Raw genomic sequence first — 19,400 nt, 5'->3', positions numbered from 1 at the left:
ACTCATATACCATTGATGTTGCTTTTTGAAGTAATATGAAAGTTATTTGGAGGGGGATTTTGTTTCGTAGATAGATGAAGATGATACGATATGGCAGCCTCTTCATCAAACTTCAGCGACGCACCAACGGGGTATAATTGACCCCAACGTATTTACCGTGAACCAAGTTTGGTTTAGCTTATTTATATTAAAGTTCCATTTTAAATCAACACTAGGACTATTTTGGAACGGACCTCGTAATTTTGTACCGCTGTCAGATGCCGAGGACAACACCTGAGTGAGTACGCCCCTCTTCAAACTTCCGCATCACAGCAGAGGGAGGAAGTTTGGCCCTGATGGATTTAAAGTGCACCATACCCGTTAATAAGACGATACTTCGGTGGAATCGGGCCTCGAACCTGAAACCCTCCCGTTCCGAAGCCGAGAAATTACCAGTAGCTACCACGGTCCTTTACCATGAGCTAAAACTAATTACACGATGTTTCTTCTTTAGAATCGGATTTCAAGTAGGAAATATTTCAACCATGAAACAAGGATCGTCTCATAGAATGACTCTACTCAAATTTTTGTATAAAAAACGATTTTCTTTTCCGCACTCAGTATTTGGTAGCCCAATGATAAGGTTTCACTCTCAGAACCGGCAAACTTCACATTCCAAATCACTTCCACAAAAGATCTGCCGTGTAACTGGGCCTAATATTCGATAAATCTAATGACCAAATGTTCTCCCATTGGTGCGATGCGGAAGTTTGAACAAAAAGTACCATATTAAGTGTCGCCCTCATCATCGGAGCGGGACTCATAATTTTGTGGTTTGTCCGAAAATAGACCTGATGTTGCTTCTTAACGGGGCGTTAATATAACTAAACTAATTCTTTCTCTTATTTAAGGTCTGAATATCCTGGCTGTGTTAACCCATTTTATTCATTTCAAAGTATGAAAAAAAAATGAATTTGAATTTTAGTTAATTTTTCAACTCTTTTAGAATAAATATGTTATTACTTTACACAAATGTTTTTTTTTTCTTATTTAACGAAGTATTGTTTTCTTTAAATTTTCAGTTTCATTATTTTTTTGCAGTCAAGAATTTTTTGATAACGATTTTTGGTACAACATTTTGATATTTTGGTTTAACATTTAAATAGTAAAACAAAAAGGAAGTACCAAGAATAATCCAGTTTTTTAAAACTAGGAAATTTTTTATATCACCAATTTATTCATTAAAGAAGCTTCTATTTGTCAATTAAGAATACTAATTTCAGGAAAAAAATACAACTGAAGATTTTTTTAATCATTTATCCGTTTTAATCGGGTTTTTTTTCCCGAAACAATTGGTGAAGATTAATTTCTCTCCAATTAATTATTCTAAATTTCTAAAAACACTAATTTTAATCTTTTATCCTTTTGTTTACTCTTGACACAAAAACTAAACAAAGGTTTTACTTTATCTTGCAAGCGAAAGTCAATATTTTATTCAACACATTTTATATGCAATAGTTAAAAAAATAAAGTTTGTTAGATTTGGAATTTCAAATACTTTCAAAAATAAAATCAAAAATTAATAAATGTGAAAAACATTCATATTTAAATAATCCTTGTCATTTCGTAATTGTTTATAAAAATTCTCTTTTTCTTAAATTTATATAGTAAACACTTGCATTTCTTATCGGAATATTTAAAACAGTCCATCTTAAATTGTGAAATTTAGGTTAATAATGGGGAAAATAAATATCAATCTTTATATTCGCTTCTAATTAAAAAATATAATAATTAATAAGAATGTTTCATGAATTTACATTTTTAAAAATAAATAAGTCAACTTTTGAAGAAATAAGGCCTAAAGTGCGATGAGGAAAGGAAACAGTCTCTTTCTACAAAAAAAGTAGATGAATAAAGATTGTTGTTTAAGAATGAAAAGAATGTTTTATTTTATTTTCTGAATAATTTGAATAATTCTTGCCACAGCTACAAAATACTTTTTGGGGAAAATGTCAAGTATTATTTCTAAAATCAGCAATAAAAATATATTTGTGTTAAGTCTGGACATTTTAATGTACCGACAGGAAGTGCGGGTGTACTTAAATATTTTATAAACATCGGATATCATAATGTACAGAAAAATTTGACTATATTAGTTCCTTGGTATGAGAATAGCAATGAAGAAAATAATGAGCAGTAAAATGATTTGATTCTAAATGTAATAATCAGAATAAATAAAATCTTATAATTTACGTTTCAAATACTTCGAAGACTGAGCATCACTCGGCAGATTTTTTTAAAATTTATTTATTTGTAAAATCGTTTATAAAATTCTATCCCATAAATCGTTTAAAAGATATAAGCGAAATCTAACTGAAATACAAACGCGGAATAGAACATAACAAAGGGTATGAGAGTCCCAAATCTTAACCATTACTCCATCTCTGATACGTATATGTATAGCCAAACCTCATATACAGCCACATGTCAGCATTTAGTTATGAAAAAATGTTTTTTTTTATGTGTAAAATTGCATTTTTTCAGGAAAGACGCCTATATAGATAAACTCCATAAGAAAAACTTTATTTAAATAGAAAGTTGGATCCAAATGGTTAGAGGCGGTTCCGAGATGCACGAAATAAATTTATATATTGGGTGAGTTCTACGGGCAACCCCGTTCTACCCGTTTTTATTACCCATAAAGAACAATAAATAAACGCAAAATGAACAGTACCTATTATTGTGCATAGTCCCCATTGCTATCTATAACCTCTTGCCATCTTTCTTGTTGGAGATGAATCTCACGGCGTTAAAATTCCTGCGGTTTCAATTCATTGGATGGCAGTTTTCACAGCATCAGGATCATCAAAGATTTTCTGACTGAAGGAATTATTCGAAGCACTAAATAGGTGATAGTCAGCCAGTGGCAAGTCAGGTGAATATGGAGGATGGGCCCTCCCAACCTAAGCCCAGTAACTTTTGGCGAGTGATGATAGTAGAATGTGCCCTGGTGTTATCATGATGAAGAATAACACCTCATCTATTGATGAGACCTGGTCGCTTTGTTACCGAATTTAAATGCCGCCTGGCTAATTGTAGACAGTAGAAGGCAGCAATATTGGTTTTTTTTTAGTCAGGATAGGAGAGAATCCCAGAGAATTCTTTCCTGCACATACCACCACACTCTCAATAGCATCTTCTTGGGATGAAGTTCAGCTTTCGAAGTCGATGAAGGCGGGTCAAAGCGGATACACACAGTCCTACGATGCTTCACGTTACAGTACATAACCCACTTCTCATCTCCTGCCACAATTCGGGTCAAGAATAGGTTGTTTTTGTACCAGGAAAGCAAGGAAACACAGGAGGCGAATTGGTCATCTCACTGATTAGTTGTCAGTTATGTGGAACCCAATGACAATTCCAATTTAACCAGCCGTCTCTCGACCGTTGTCCGTAGTAAGTTGAAGGTCTCCGCTAATTCTTGCACGATTAGGGTCGGGTTGTTCCTTATGGCTTTGGTCAATATCAAATTCTCCAAAGTGTGATGACCATGCACTCCTATCCTGATCTTGGAAGCTTTTGTCTTCTTTCCTCAATTTACGAAACCACCGACGACACGTGCTTTCGTCTTTTGCATCCTCCCCATAAATTTAACAAACATTTTGACATTCTGCGGTTGTCGTATTTTTTTTTATCGAACTCGTATAACAAACAATGTCTTATATGCTTCTTGCTTTCCATGTTACACCTTATAGGATTTTTTTTGAAATGATTCACTTGCAAGATATGATGCATTTATATGTGAGGCATTCACACGTTTGATTGACTGACAATTTGCGCCATTATAATGTCAAGTGTGAGTCAATTCCATTGCAAATTTGCATATCCAAAAACGGGTAGAACTTCTGCACTCACCCAATATTATATACAAGAATTTTTCGTTTAAAGATACAGGATAAATGCCTATTTTTCTTATCTGAAGATAGGGCTTTGAATCAATCAAATAAAATATAAAGCATTTTAATTAAGTAATTTTTAGATAACAGAGCAGTTAATCAGTTGATTAAATTCAGCATTTAAAACTAATATTACTTTTTAATTTGTGTGCAAAATAAAACTGCATTAGTGTTTTAAATAATAATTTGATGTGTTTTGAGACTTCCATATATGTTTCAGAAATTATTTTTGCGAAATATCTTGTAAATAGAAGACTGAAAATATATTGGCTCTACATATACAGGTTCGCAATAAACGAAATTTCCACCATACACAATTTTTTTCTCGTTACGATGGGTTTAATGCGCACCGGGCTTCCATATAGAGATATGTTTGATCAAATTTATCCTGAAGCCTATTATCTAAGAATTTACAATCAGACATTTGCAACCTTTGCAAATCATGTATTAGGTAACATTAAAAAAAAGTGTTCCGCGTCTTATAATACTCTATGATCACCTTTCCTTTATTGAAACACTTTATTCATCCGAATTCTCTAGCAAACGACTGCTCAATCATATTCGAATTGGGTAATCTTATCAGAAGGCTTCACATTTATTTAATCTCCATTATCCAGATTTCAATGTCACGGAAACATTTCACCTAGTATGATAAATTAAATACGCGCCAAGTTCATATATAGACACATCGTCGATCAAATACCCTCCGAAACCATCATGCAATTAGAACTACGCCCAGATCAATGTCACGAATTCGAAGTTATATCTTTAAGTTTTGTTTAACATAATAGAAACCTTCGCACCATTTTGAAAGAAGTGTACTGATTTCTATTTTTGAATGGTTTATGAAAATATGAAAATAGATAATCCAAATACCGACAGTATTTCAAAAAGTGAAATGCTTTAAAATTTATATTATAAATGGTAAACAACCATTGAATTTACATTAAAAATTGAAGTCAAAGGAATGCGTTAAAAATTTTAATTATGGATCATCTAATGTCGAAATTATAATTTCACGTTTTAAGGAATTAAATATTAAAAATAAATATCATTCTAGTTTAGATGACTGATTAACTAATGAATACACGAACTTCAAAAAAACATTTCAAAGATGCCTCATCGTATGAATATCTCTGTTGAGTCTTTGCTTATCCATAAGACATACTTGAATTGAAATGTGACATGAAATCAAATGCTGTAAGACAGGGACTTATTTTTATTATATATTTATAAATGCTCACCAATTTGCTTCATTTTTAAATTTATAAACTTTAGAAAACATTTATCAAAAAATTAAACTACTGTTTTGCCGTGTTATGAATAAAAGCATATCTCATGAGAGAACATTACGTAAAAATTATTTAATGCCACAGCAAAATGTTGAAGTTCAACACACAGATATTTGGAGACATGCACATTCAAGCTTGTTATATAATTTTAAGTTTTTATGAATTTGTAAATTCTGTACAGAAATTTTCTAAGCGATTATCAGAAAATGAAACCAGTTTGTTCTCGAGTTACAAGGAAACTCGTGCGTTATGAAAGAAGTTAATTTACAAAGTAAATGACTCCACAGCAAAGCATGACAGACATCGTGTTGTTAGATGTTTGACAGGATAAGATGTTATGGTTATCGTATAATTGTAAAATGACATGTGTTTGTTTTGTATGTTAACTAAATATCTTTTTTCAGCAATATTCGAGGTAATTATCAAATTAAGGCATTGTATTAATATGTAAAATAAAAACAATATGAAAGAACAAAAAACTTATTGACAGAAAATATGCAAGATAGTGTAAAATTACCAGTTTGAATAATATTTTGTTCTAATGATCATGTAACTACAAACTCTCCTTTGCTTCCGCAATATTTCATATTTTCAACAACTTTCGAAGCAATTACCAAACTTTTAATATATCACATTGTCATGATAGAAAGAAAACATGCATCATGAGAAAAGCCATTGATATCAAATTTAAAAAAATTACGGCATATTGTTTGACAACGGATTCTAAAACCCTTCGCGTTTTTTCGCATACATTAGGATGAGGATGCGTTTAATTCGTCAAAATAGGGGTTAGAAGAAAGATGAAAGGTGGGGATGTCTACATTTAACAATAAAATAAACTCGGATTGGAAAATTACATTCATTTTTAAATTTACATAATGTTACTTTAATATTATTTCACAATATTTTTTCCAAACTTTCGAATTTTCGAAACATTTTTGACAATTTTTAAATTCGTATTTATTATTTTATTTTAATGATTTTATTTAATATTTTTAATTCATTCATTTATGTTTGAAACGTGTTTTTTGCCTATTTTATACAAAAATTCAAAAATATATTTTATGAAACTTTTTTTTAAAAAAATCCTCCAAAATTCATATATTTTATATAAGTCATATTTATTTTACAAAAGAAGTCATATATATTTATTTAAGTCATTATTAAGTCATAAGGCATTTATTTAAGTCATATGTTTTACAAAAGAAGTCATATATATTTATTTAAGTCATTAAGTATTAAGGCATTTATTTAAGTCATATATGTTTTACAAAAGAATACTTTTGTAAAACAAAGAATTTTTACAAAATTATACGGTCAGAAACAACACACTATTCACATACTTTTTTGTTCAATTTTTTTTTCACGTGTATCTAATAGGGTGAAAATCAAAGTCAAAGGATGACGAAGATTTCCGAAAATGCGTTCATCCTTCCCCGTCTCTCCCCTTAATAATATAGAATCGTCGAAACGTGGTCGTCTCAGAATACTGAAACGAACAGTAACGTACAATTAGATGTTCGAAGGCACGCGCAATATATTTATCACATAATTGTTCCTTACATGAATGTATTTCATTATTATGTGGTTTCAATTAAAAAAAACTTTACTTTTTTTTTTTTTTGAAAATTTTTAAAACATTATAAGATAATGAAATGTCTTACGTTACGGAGAGACATATACATTATTAGAGATTTTCACCAAAAGAGCAATCAATCTGGATCATTCTCAATCGCATCAAAATATTAAACAGGACGTGTTGACTCTCAGATTAACTTAAAGAACTTCATCTTTCTTAATTTCTGTCCGAGAGTATTGCGTATCCGATGATTCATCCTCTGTATGATATGAAAATAATGTGCCTAGTTTATTTGATTTAAGTACAGGATACACTCATAAAACTGTCTAGAAGGAAATGCATTTATTTTTTCAGCGACGCGCCAAGTTTCAGACTTAGATTTCTGAAAGAGTAAAAAGATATCAATGCATTCATTTTGTTTCTGATAACTAATATAAAAGTAAAATATATGCAAATGATAATTCTTAATTCATTTTAAAAGCAAACTGTCTCGTATGCAGATTATATTTCATTTTGTAAAGCAGGAACATTACTTTTGGATGCATGAAATATCTTCTAAAATTGATGGATATGCAGGCGAGATGTAAATATGAACCTACTTTCACTATCCAGGCGTCGTTCAATAAACTCCATCTTCAAAGGTAATATTTGATGGGAAATTCTATCCCCTGAAAATCCGTATGCATTAAATTCACAGAACCACCATCCATATATTTTAATATGCAGTAAAATTCACGATGACAACTCCGGTTGAGTCTGGAAATTTCAAAAGTGCATCATCATGTAACGTTAGATGTGCACTGCATTCATACTTTCTTTTTTATATATTTGTAAAAAAGCTGTTGGCATCAAAAACAGCGTTTCAGACCTTTTTAATAAAAGGCTGCGAGATGCTGTTGTGTATGAAATTCCATATGCAGTCGTCAAAATTTATTTTTTTTATCAAAAAATAATATGAAAGGAATTAATGAAAATTATTCATGAAAATTATGGAATGAATTAATGAAAGTTATTCATGAAAATTATGGAATGAATTAATGAAAGTTATTCAAGAAAATTATGGCATGAATTAATGAAAATTATGGAATGAACTAATGAAAATTGTAATACAGGCTACCCGTATAATTATACAATCTTAGCATCGATTGCAAAAACTTATTGCGAATATATCATGTAAAATACCATTTTTTTAATTTTAAAATGGTGCGAAAATTAATTTTGCAGCAGATTTTTATTTCAATATGCAATAATTGTTTTCGAAAGTCATTGCATATTCGAAATAACGTGTTCAAAATTTACACGCTAAAATCTTACTGAATTTTTAATTTAATATATTAATCATTAAAAATTTCAAAAAGAACTTTCTTCAGTATTGCACATTTCCATCCTTCAAATTATATTTGAATTAAATTTGGTAATTCTAAGTTAACCTCTACGGCTAAATATTTTTTTTTAATGTTTGCACCAAAATATTTCTAAGAAAAATTAACACGCCTAGCTCTACTGATGGGAAAATTCCTGTCAAAAAAATTTAGTATACTTAGCTCAATTATAATATTCTAATGAAAACTGAGCTAAGGGAACCGCGAAACAAATTAACCCCGCCATTCCACAGTGTTACTGGTAATCTGACTATCGAGGTGCAGTGAGAATTAAACGGACACTGAGATAGACGCAAAATAGTTCTCTTTACAATGTGTCCCATTCGTTCTAAGTGGCCCCTGTGGGATATTTTAAGGAATATGCTATTGTCCTCTATTATCGTATGCTCTCAAGGGAATTAACATGCCTAGCACAAATTAAATATTGTTATGTAAACGTTTCCTGAATCGAAATCAAATTACATAAATTTAAAACACTTGGCAGAAATAAAAGAATGTAACAAAAAAATCCAAACATCTGCCAAGCAAATGCAAAAATAAATCAAATTAGCACAATAAAAATAGTCTAACGAAAATTGTATTAAAGGAAATTAATATGCCTACCTCAATTAAAGCAGTGTCATGAATTATTTTTCCCATTAAAATTCTACAAACCAAATTCAGCATTTGAATGGAAAAATCCGTAAGTGGAATTTATGTTAAATGAATTTAAAATGCTTATGAATTTTAAACTAATATGAATAAATATAAATAATGTCATTCGTATTCATCATTTGAATAGTAATATTCATATGAATATGATTAATATGAAAAATATGAAATATAAAAAAATTCTATGAATAATAGGAAAAATTCAAATGTATATATGTTAAATAAATTTAATATGCTTATGCAAATTAAAAATATGAAGAATATTATCTAATTGCATGTATTTTAATTTACGACATCCATTGATAAACATGCGAAGTATATTATATATCATACACGACAATGGTTTTGGGTTTTACCACTATACTATTACTTTATTGTTATCATTTTGAAAGTTTTCCATTTAGTATTATTGAGCTATTCAGCGCATAAAGGACCCAATAATCGAACGCTCTACATTGCATTTTCGACATTCACTGCTATTTTTGTTTTATATGAAGAAATCTTCTGCCGAAACTCATCAGACACTTTTAGAATATTATGGTGATACTACTCCGTGATATCCCAATTGTCGGTTTTGATTTCAACGATTTAAGAGTGGTGATTTCGATGTGAATGACAAAGAACAGCCCGGAGGACTAAAATAATTCGTAGATAATCAATTGCAAGACTTATTAGACGAAAATGGGAAACAATTATAGAAAATGATGGAAAATATTTTGATTTATATATATTGTACCAGTTTTTCTTAATAAATGCCTTTTTTAAGTAAAAAAAAAAAGATCAATAAATTTGTATAAATTTATGCTAACGAAAATGAATGGGTTCGGATGTCAAATCTTTCTAGGTCAGGCAAAAAAAAGGAAGAAAAGAAATAAAGAGTCCGTATAGTTTATTATAGAATATACAATGAATTGAAGAATATACTATTGACACAATTAATCAAACTACACTTTGCAAAGAATTTTTTAATTTGATTTGAATAAAAATAAATATAGTGACTGCACAATTATTTTAAATAATGCTCTAATTTTATTTTATTATATTATTTGCAGAGGGGGCTGATAGAAATTCTAAGCATGCAATATCTGGTCAAGAGGATGCAATTTACTCATTATTGACCTCATGAAATTAACAAATTATGGGCAAAAAATGATTTCAATATTATGCTCAGTGAAATTAAAATCTCGGCAACAATTGAATTCTTTTTGAAGAAAAAAATTCAAGTTATACGAAAAATTGTTTCTAAAATATATTATTTTTGATGGCTATATTTAAATCATATTTCAGTATTGTCAATTTATGTCCATATAATCCTAATCAAATGTGCTGCGCTATTTTAAATTTGGAATTAGCTATGCATCTTGCAGGATATTATGATGCCAGAAAACAAAATGTAATAGCACGTAGATGACAAACGCAGTTACATGTGACATCAAACCAATTAATCCGTTGTGTTCATTATCGTTTGGCAAACTTTAAAATAGAACACAGCTGTCAATAAAATTAATGAAACAAATTAACCAAGAATTTTGTTCCAGCATTTCGCTAATTGCCAACACTGCGTTGTCAACTAGGGAAATAATAAACATATTTCCTAATTATATCATAAGATTTCAAAACCCGATTCGTGAACAAAATTGGTAAACATCGACAAATTAGAATTTTAATTATCTATTAATTGAGAATTTTAATTTAAAAAACAAGGTGAACTTATTTTAAAACAACTAAATTGATCAAAGATGTCATATCCTCAAAATTTAATTTAATATTAATTCATCATCATTCATTTTGATTAGAATTAAACATCTAAAATATCTAATTACCAAATAAGTAATTTTCTAGCTTTTTTTTCTGATTTATATCATTTAGGTATTTTTTTAAGGATCAAAATTATTTTGCGTAGTTTTTGTAAAATTGGTAACACATGCATAATAATTTTATCCTAAATGTTTAATGTTTATAATGTACGTAATGTCTCTAGGGAGAAAAAAAGTACGAGAATGAAATAGATAATCTTATGGACACAAAGAATTCATGTATAACTATAATCACATTAAGTTTATTTATATTAACGTTTATTTATATAATATCAATATAAATTTTACGATTCTTTTACGGCCGTATAATGTGTCCATTTAGAATCATTACAACGTCAAATTTCATTCATGTATTATTATCCTCTTTTGAAATAGACTCATCTTGTTATCTTTTTAAATAAGTAATATAATAATATATAATAAATATTGATGGACACATAAGTATCCATTTATAACTATAATCACATTAAAGTTACAATTTATTTATATAATATCAACAGAAATCGAAAAATAAATTTTATGTGTGTTTTAAGACCGCACAAAGTGTCCATTTAGAATCATTAAATTTAATTCATGTATTATTATCCACTTCTGAAATAGATTAATCTCGTAATCTTTTTAAATAAGGAATAATAAATATAAATACTTATGGCCACATAAAATAATCCACGTATAACTAAAATCACATTAATGTTATTATATTTACTATTATGGTATATATTGTTATATTTATACTATCAACAAGAAATCGAACAAATAAGTTTCATGTGTTTTTTTATGGTCGCATAATGCGTCCATTTAGTGTCATTCGTTATACAACATCAAATTTCGTTTATGTGTTATCACTCTCTTTTTAAATAGATTATAAGATTAATCTTTTTAAATAAATAATATAATAATATATAGAGAATTCTTCGGGGGCACAAAAAGAATCCATATATAACCGTAATCACATTAATAATGGCAACGTTTATTTCTATATTATCAACAAAAAAATGAACGAATAAATGCCATGATTCTTTTATTACCGCATAATGTTTTCACTTAGAATCATTACAACATCAAATTTTCTTCATGTATTATCATCCTCTTTGAAATACATTAATCCTATAAATTTTTTAAATAAGTAATATAATAACATATAATAAATCCATACAATAATTACAACACATATCATCGTCATTCTTTGAAGAAAGAATTCATCTTTTACATGGCTACATAAAAATTCACGGAAAAGTATTGCAAAGCAAAAAATTCATTTATAGGTTATCATCAAAAATTGGAGCAAACGGAAAAATTCTGCCAGATATCGAATTATAAAGAACTGTAGAACAGAATCATTCTGCCCTCAATTTAAAACTTCCTTCCTTATAATATTCTCTTTACGGATCACTCGAAACATGTTCCACAGAAAGTCCGTGACAGCGATAGATGAGAAGATAAAAGAGTTCATCTGAAAAATGAAACCGTAATCTCCAGGATATCACATACATTATTATGTCCGCAGAACAATTTCCTTGTGAATAATTGAACGCTGAAATTATGCCTGATTATGAGGCTCTGATACATGAGGGCTTTCAAAGTTGGCGAGCTTTGGAATTTGAGTTTCCTTACATTAATTTACTTATAGAAATATTTGGTGAATTACGAGATTTAAATCTGAACGGATGGTTGTTGTAGGAATGAAATTGATAAAATAAACTTGAGAAAACAGTCTGTAGAAAAACAGTCTGTTGAAATATAGTGATCCAATTTTATATCTGTAATTGATAATTTGCATCCAACAAATGGCTTTGTTAATAAAATAGAATGGGTTACTCTAATTAAAAGTTAACCATAATAATACTGGTATTCCGTATCTTTTTTAAAGGATTCAAAATTAAATTGAATGATCATCAACGGGACAGTCTGTAGAAAAAAAAGTTGGAATTCTATTAGAAATACACTAAACCTCTCTAGCAGGAGGTACATTCCATTAGAGTTGGAGAAGAGATAAGGTACCTCATAGGGGGAGAGGAGGAAGCTCAGTCCCACAATATTTCCATTGACCAGAAAAAGGGAAAATACATTAACTTCTCCGGGGACTTCTCATTTTCGTACTCGTCGTGACTTCTTCCGTGAAATGGTTAATGATAGGAAAAGTTAAAATGGGTCAAACAGCATACACCTTAACAATTTATCAAAAAATCCAATAAGTTTGTAAATTTCAGCAATAATATTTTATGACCAATAAATATTTTATGACCTCTCAATGATCATGATTGGCTTAATTACCGTCATTCATCCACAGTATAATTACAAATTAAACCTTCATATATACTTTATGATAAAAAAGTTGAAAGGAATAAATTCACTACAGATTTGAACTAATTCAAAATTAGAAAAAAAATAAGTGTTATATTTTGCTGAAATTTAATACATAATCAGAACGATTGTCATAGCTTACTTCTAGTTCAGAAAAGCATAGCACAACTATTATAATAAGACATAAAGTGAATGATTTGATTATTTGTCTATGCCTGATCCACAATGAATACATTTGTAAATGTTCAATAATTATTATTATAACATTGGAATAATTGCAATCAGTACAAAAATTTATAAAAATGAAGTTCTGTGACAGAAGAAAAGCAGTGATTAAAAAATTCAAATTTAAATCATATTTAAGAATTTAAATTTATTATTTTTTTACATATTCAAAAGATTATGGAAATTTATTAATTAAATGGCTATAAATTCTTCGTTAGGTTGGTAAACCTGCTTTTCTACCCTTTTTTGTGTATGTCTTTTAATTAAATTTTTAATTGGGTTTAATCAAAATGTTAACGATTTTCATCAACAATTTAGGAGCATATTATTGTATAAAAACCATTTTTGCATCACTTGTAAAATGAATTAAAAAGAAATGATATTCATGATACTAATTTTATTTCTATACAACATTTTTCTCAGATTTAAATATTTTTAAACATGTTTTGACATGAAAATTTTGCATGAGATCTTATAACAGTTTTCTTTCGTTGTGTAAATTCCTGCATTTGTTATTACCACCACTGCCATGGCATTAAATAAACTGTTTCCGTCATTTTTATATACGTTGTCAGTACTCTAAATTAGGAATAAATTTTAAAAATAAAATAGTAGATAAATCATGTTTAATGCAATATGTTACACTACTTTGGATTAAAAGTTCTATTCTTCGTTAAATTTTATATCATTTACCTAATATCTGTCTAGTAACTTTTGATAAATGCCTTAAATCTAAACAACTCATTATCCCAATATTAGGAAAACTTCCTTTTTTTTTAATATTCGACAATTATTTTTATCTTTCGTAAAATTATTTCAGCTTTCAATGAACATTCTAAGTACTTTAGCTCGGAATACATTTTTATAAATAATTAGTACATTGAAACCATTACTCGAACTAAAATCAGCACACTTTAACAATTTAGGTTATTCGTTTTTCATTTTTTACCGTCCTAACTTGTTTCACATGGTAAAAGAGGTTGCCAAACTAAAAGCGAAAGATTAAACGCTTTTTAAATAATTTATTCAAATCTCGGTATTAGATATTCAGGGAATAAAGATCGTTATTTAGTAAAGTATTTCAATCATCAAAGATGTTAATTATCAGTTCACAAAAAAAAAAAAAAAAAGATTGTCATTAAAAAAAAAAAAAAAAAAACCTACTTTTTTTTAACTTCCATAATGTCATAAGCAAATGCATTTATGAATAAAGAAATAAACTACTAAAAGAATTAATCGTTTTCCATAAAAACAGTATTATAATGAAATGCATATATAAAAAGCGCAATGTTAAACTCACATTAGCAGACGTTATTGTGGCTCATTAAACAATTTTACGTTTACCATTTTATGTGCCAGATACTCAAATATCATTTTATCTCTCCGCTATCTTCTTGCTGATAACATCTGGAACATTTGAGGATCTTCTCGCTGATAATATCTTGAACTTTTGATAACTTTCTTGCTGATAACATCTTGAACATTTGATGATCTTGCTGATAACATCTTAAATATTTGATGAACTTTGGCGATAACCTCTTGGGGAATTTGTAAAATTAATTTCTAAATTAAATAGTTTAAATATTAATTATCAATTAATATATTGCATTTTAAATAGCGAAGCAAAATTGATAAAAATGATGCATTGTACGCAATCGCATAAAATTAATAAATCCTCTACTTTTCAAAAAAGTAATAAATCATTTATAAAGTGTTTCGAATTTTGATAAAACATTTCTATTCATATTTTTATAAACTTGAACAGTAAAAACATCCTACCATCGGATGAACGATTTCGTAACTCCAAAAAGTACTTTTGAATGTCAGTCACAATTACGGCTTAAAATACATGGGAAACTAGAAGGAATCGTTACCCAAAATTTTCCTGAATATTCCCTAAAAATGTTACTTGTCCCTACAGTAAAAAGACACTCACATAGGCTGTTAGTACCATGAGACTTTGTTCAAGTATTTTCAGAATCCCACTCATGAGCGTATTGTGCTTTATAATATGGAAAAGAATACAGAATATTCAATTTTAGCAGTTTTATATTGGTACATTCAAAGAAACATCTGATACAAAACTACAATTTCAATTGCTGGAATCCATACAAAATTATATTTATCGAAGTCATTGCGTTTTTGACATGAAAATGTACAGACCTAGAGGTAATGAATTATTTGACGGATTTGGTTTAAAATTTGTTATGAATTAACATTTTATATATCAAATTTTACCCAATTATTTATGTTTTGTAATTATCATTAATGCACATTCGGACATTGTATAGAAAATGTTTCCATTAATAGATTTTGATTGAATTTCGATACAGATTTTCAAATGAAATCTATACAAGTGTTCCAAATTTAATTTATTTAATCATCGCGTTTTTGTCATCGCTTTTACATGCATTCTAATGTATTGACTAGCAGAGAGTAAACCTGTTGAAGGATATGGTTCAGCATTGAAGGATGATTTATATTTCAATGTTAATTTGGTATCCTTAATTTTATTCATCTAGCTTTTTAAATTTTGTAGTTATCAATTTTTTTTTATAAGTAAACAGCCAGGCCGACAGATTTTACTAGAATTGATCGTATTCAAATGTTAATAATAGAAATCAACAAAAATTACATGCCGAATTTATTCCTCAATTTCACAGCGTTTCTGAATTTTTATGTTCACAGACAAGTACGATTCCAAAAATATATTATTCGTTTTCCAAGAGATCTGAAATATGGAAATTAGTGGAAATATTGAGCTCAAATTATTTTAATGATTACAATACTTTCTCTTTATTTATTTCATTTGCGAAAAAGTAAAAATGTTCAAAGAAAGTCATTTTGCACTATAGCAGATAATTTTGCAAACAGATTTGTCACATATTTAACTCAGGCATAAAATCAGACTCATTAAAGCTAGTCTGATGAAGAAATAAATGCATTTTTTGTGCTTAAATCCGTATTCATCTAGAAATGCGATGATAACATATTTAACTCAGGCATAAAATCAGGCTCATCAAAGCTAGTCTGATGAAGAAACATATGCATTTTTTTGTGCTTAAATCAGTATTTATCAAGAAGTGCGATGAGATTTGCGTAAACATAAATTGACATCTGTGAATTATTTTATGATGTTAAAGTGAAATAAGGACGAAATTTTACTTCTTCGTAGGCAATAATCGAATAACAAGATTTTGGCGAGTCTCTTTGTTTTTAGATCACCCTGAATCTCAAAAGTAACTTTGGAACATTGTATGAATGAACAGTCAGTCGGCAAATACAAAACTCATAAACAGAGGCAGCTGAGAAACGAAATATGTGTGGTATCAATTAAACAATACTATAAATCTGCCTAAAAATTTTTTCGTGTGGTTATCGACCACCAACCAACATAGACCAATGACGAATATTCGTTGTTCTATGTATTTTTTGAGATCATAACCAAAAGACTCAATTAACTAAAGGATGTTTAACGTGTGATCTTTACATCACATTCACAAAGTATATCAAATGTTGATATACTTTATGAAGTGAATGGGAAGCAGTCATTCAAATTTCTTTGCCACTCAAACTTCCTTATTTCAAGCAATCATATCCGACTGATTGGCAGAATAATATCTGACTCTTAAAAATATAAAAAAAAGGAATTATAGTTCATTATTAAAGGTATTTTGTTAACAATTGTCTATTCCACTCTGAAATGTTTCAACATTTTTCTAAAGCACATTAATATTCTTACATCGGCAACAAAAAAAATATCTTCTAAAATCTAAGCTTCTATATGGTTTCCATAAAAAATTAAATGGAAATTTCAAACTATCATTGGCTTCATATGCTTAAGATCTATAATAATCATATAAATATTTCGTTCAATTCTATTAATAGAAAAAATTTAACAAAGTTCAGGTATTTTTTTAATCGTGGTAAAATAATACCCGTTCAATTTAAAAAAAAAGGATACAATGAAAAGAAAAAAAAATTCTACTTTCTTCATTTAAAAAACATTTAAATTGAAAACTAATCTTTCATATAAATTTTAATATCAAGATCTGCATATTAGAACTATATAAATAGAATGCATGCATCAATGCATTGCATTGATAATTGGTTTAATATATAATTAGTTAATACATAATTGGTTTAATACATTTACCAAACAGAGGTTGATTTAAGGTTACAGTCAAATTAATTTTTTGTTTCAAATGCAGATTTCTATTTTATTATTTATCTTAAACGAAAGGAAATGTTTTTCATTGTCTACAAATAAGATAATATCTCATATCAAACATATAATCATCCATTTTACATTTCATTTAAATAAAGATCTTTTTGTTCAATTGTGTAGGCTTTGCTGGTGTCGAAAATTTTGCTTTTAAAAAAAATTCAAAAATAAATCTTTTACTGAAGAAAACACGTTTTATTTTGTGCACGTTGCAAGAAAATATTTCTAAGAAATAATGCAAAAGATGATATTTTCTATTCTAAAAAAACTCATGAATTATGAAACAAGATTTAAAGAGTTCGTAAAATATACACGCATCCAACAAATTTTAAATAAAATTTCATGCAGTTATTTTCATATGCCTTTAAAACGCATCGCCTTGCGATAAAATAGATATTATGAGCAGCATTAAAAATTTCTCTTTTAACCTGTTAACTGGGTATGACGAAATATTTCAATGTAAAACAAACTAAATATAAGTTAATTACCCGGTTAACAGGTTAAACAAATTATTTAAATGTAGTATCATTTTATTCATCTCGGACATATGAAATCAAATCAAATACGTTGTAATCAAATATTTCACAAAACTCTATGAGAAATAAAAAAAGCAGTAATTATATTTATCATAAAATAATTTTATAAATAAAATATGTTTGATAAAAATTAGCCTAAAAATAAGCTTGCAAAATTTATTAGATCACCAAATTTATTGTCAAATTATATTAGACGTGATTGGTGTTCAGAAGTCAATTCGTAAAGATTTAATTACTCATAAAATATAAAAATAAAGATGGTAATACGTTTGTCAAACAAAAGAAACAATATCAATAATTCATCATGCAAAGCAATTTCAAAGAGATTTTTAAAAAATCCATTTAAAAGTTGCAAAAATAATTTTAAAAAATTCTTACATTTTCCAAACATATTTTCGACAATTTTTAAAATAATATATTTTCTATTGAAAAAAAAATTCCGTATAAACTCAAAATATCATTTATTTTTTAAATAATATCAATAAGAATTTTAATGAGAATGCATCAAAGAAAAAAATCATTACCATATTAAGATAGATTTCTTTAGCAATTTTATATATAAACTTCTTTATTTTCCAAGCAAAAATAAGTCACAATTCCAATTTAAAAAAACGAACTCATTCATCATATTGGATATTTTGTTATGAATTTGAATAAAAGCGCCCATTGCAGGGTGCTAAAAATAGTTTCAAAAATTAGTAAAAGAGTATTAAGCCTTTTTAGCATTTTTAAAAGACAATATTTTTTATGTTATAAAAGCTAAATGTTATAAATTTAAAAAAAAACCATCAAATAATAATTAAAGTATAAAAGTTCTGTATATAGCACATTCAAAATCAAACAAATTAAATTTCACCCATATAAAAGAAGTTCAATGTTCAAGAAATTGAAATAAAAATCTCTGGAGAATATAACCTATAAAAAGTTTTCCCACTTTATAAATCAAATGCACAACTTACCCAAACTTGTCTGCAAGCAATCTAAGAAGCCTTTCCAGAATCTCGTTTCAATAAACTTTTTTTTTTTTATTCTTTTCCGAAAAAAACGAAAACGAAAGAAAAATAAACAAAACAACTATCAGTTCTTAAACTAAAAAAAAAGAGACCAAAATTAAATCTCTTCGAGTTCAACCAAAATCAAATGGATTCCATTCTCCCACGGAGACCAAAATTGCAGGAGAATTGATAAAGATTGTTCAGCAGAGCACTGTAGCGATGCCAGAGGAGGAGCAAACGAGAAAGGAGTCCATTCCGATGCGTACCACGGAGAGTACTGACTGAGAGCGAGTGCCAGGGTTTCTCTTTCGCGTCTCTGCCGCTCTTGGGTGACGTCAAAACGGGGCCGGGAAAATCAAGGCGCGCGGAGGCGAGCAACTGGTTGGCAGGTCACAGGTCGCGTTAACGGTCAGGATACCTTGTCTGGAGTCTTAAAAGCAGAGAAAATGTATTTTTAGT

The 19,400-nt window shown here is 28.5% G+C and overlaps 1 protein-coding gene across 1 annotated transcript in view; it reads right to left on the bottom strand.

Moving 5' to 3' along the window:
• LOC129966072 (calcitonin gene-related peptide type 1 receptor-like) overlaps positions 1-19,198 on the bottom strand; it is a 461,349-nt gene extending 442,151 nt beyond the window's left edge. Inside the window, exon 1 of the mRNA XM_056080437.1 lies at positions 18,906-19,198. The gene's annotated coding sequence lies outside the window, so the exon portion shown is untranslated. The remainder of the gene's footprint in view (positions 1-18,905) is intronic.
• Positions 19,199-19,400: the final 202 nt, after the last annotated feature.

This window comes from Argiope bruennichi, chromosome 4, assembly GCF_947563725.1.
Source record: "Argiope bruennichi chromosome 4, qqArgBrue1.1, whole genome shotgun sequence".
Classification (NCBI taxonomy): Eukaryota; Metazoa; Arthropoda; class Arachnida; order Araneae; family Araneidae; genus Argiope; species Argiope bruennichi.
Note: the sequence above shows the minus strand (reverse complement) of the source record. Positions and strands in the feature narration are given on the sequence as shown.